Here is a 2,050-nt window from a genome sequence, read left to right as displayed (position 1 = left end):
TATTAAGTAAATAATAATATCGTTAAGGTATGCTATAACAAATTTATCCAAGTATTCTCTTAATATATTGTTAATACGCTTTTAGAATATTGCTAGTGCGTTTATAAGCCTAAATTGTATAACTAATAGCTTATATAGTCCTTCCTTTAACCTAAAGGCTGCCTTTTATTCGTTACCTTTCTTAATTTTAATCTAATGGTACGCCCATCTTAGATCTATCTTTGTAAAGATTTACGCATTACTAATCCTATCTTAGATTTCGCTAATTAAGGGTAAAGGATACCTATCCTTTCTTATAATGCTGTTTAACTATTTATAGTTAATATATAGCCTAAGTTTTCCATTTTTCTTTAGTACGAATAGTACTGGATAACCCGCTAATGACTATAATGGTCTAATATATCCCTTTTAAAGATTTTCCTAAATAAACTCTTTTAATGCTTTACCTTCTTCTTTAGTAAGCTTATAGATTAGAAAGAACCTTAGACTTATTCCTAGTTCTAACTCTATCTTATAGTCCTATACTATATACTCTAACAGCTTTTTACTTTCTAGTAACTATAACTTTTTGCTATATTTGTGGTATCTTTTTAGTATATAACTTAATCCTTAATTAGTTTCTTTATATATCGCTCTAACTTAGTACTATACTAACTTAGTTTATTATTATATCTTATGGCGTTAAGTATTTCTAATGTTGACCTAACCTATAACCTAATTAATCTTTAGATTATATTCCTGTAACTAAGGCATTTCTAATATCGCCTTATTATTCCCTAATAGTAATATATTAAAAGACATCTTAATTTATCTCCCTTTAATAGTTAACTAAATAGGTCCTATTTTAAGATTAATAATACCTCCTTTATAGGCTATTAGATCTCTTAAAATCGTTACTAATAGATATGGGTGCTCTTTCTTTCTGTGTGGTAGCCCTATTCTTTTAACTACTATTAGTAATATATGGTTCCTTATTACTCTACTATCTACTAATACTTTAAACTATTAATCTTACTACTTAACTTATAAATTTAGGTGTTATTTTTAAATTCCTTTAAGGGTTTAAGGCTCTACTACTAGTTCCCTCTAGTTTTGTAGGCCTCTACTTTTCCTAACTATTGGCTGCTTAATCCCGTTTATACTTAGTCTACTTTTAGCTAATACTTAGTTCGCTTTTTGTCTTTAATATACTATAGATAGGTGTTCTTTAGATATTCCTACTATTATCGTCTATTTAGGCATTCTTCCGTAAGGAATCTTTTTAGTTAAAGTGTTAAGTCTCCTAACTCCTAAACTTCTACTAGATGCCAGCCGTGTATATACTTAGCATTTTTATACTATTGCTTATCTGGCGCCTAATATATCCTTATAAAGTATTTCCAATTCTTCTCCTTTGGATTTCTATGTATATTATATATATCGTCTACGCATATAATCTATAATAGCGTGTAATGTACTAGGTGCTTTGGGTTAACTCTTAACTTGTCTTTATCTTTAAGTTTAAACCTTTACCGTGTTAATCTAAACGCTATAACTTTATTTATAGGTACTAAGATATATCTCTCGCTTTTCTAGTCCTCTAATTGTTCCTTTAGATCCTTTAATATTATTATTAAGGCTCCCTTAATATAATTTATTGCTTTTTCCGTAATTAGGTGGTCTTAGATAACTCTTTCGTCTAACTATATGTAGAAATCTTCCCACTTATCGTTATGTCGTTGCCTATACTACTTTTGGTATAGCTACTAGAGTGTATATAGTTTGTCCATAAGGAAGTATCTTCTTATTACTACATTATAACAGCCTTTAGTATATTATTTCTTAAACCTAGTTAGAATCCCTAAATCCTCTTCTTGTTCCAGTTTAGTAAGCCACTTAGCTCTTAGTATGCCTGCTCTCGGCCTATTAGTAATTCTTTGTATAGGTGCTCTGTCCCTTATACGTCCTAATGTGCTAGATTTCTTATCTAGTTTCTGTTCTTGCTATGCAGTAATTCTTACTCTAAATTCTGCTATAGTTTCTTTCTTTTTGCGTCTTATAAGTGGATCCT

The sequence above is a fragment of the Cenococcum geophilum genome (genome assembly GCF_001692895.1).
Source record: "Cenococcum geophilum 1.58 unplaced genomic scaffold K441scaffold_14, whole genome shotgun sequence".
Classification (NCBI taxonomy): Eukaryota; Fungi; Ascomycota; class Dothideomycetes; order Gloniales; family Gloniaceae; genus Cenococcum; species Cenococcum geophilum.
The sequence above is the reverse complement of the archived record's forward strand: the minus strand, read 5'-3'. Positions refer to the sequence as shown.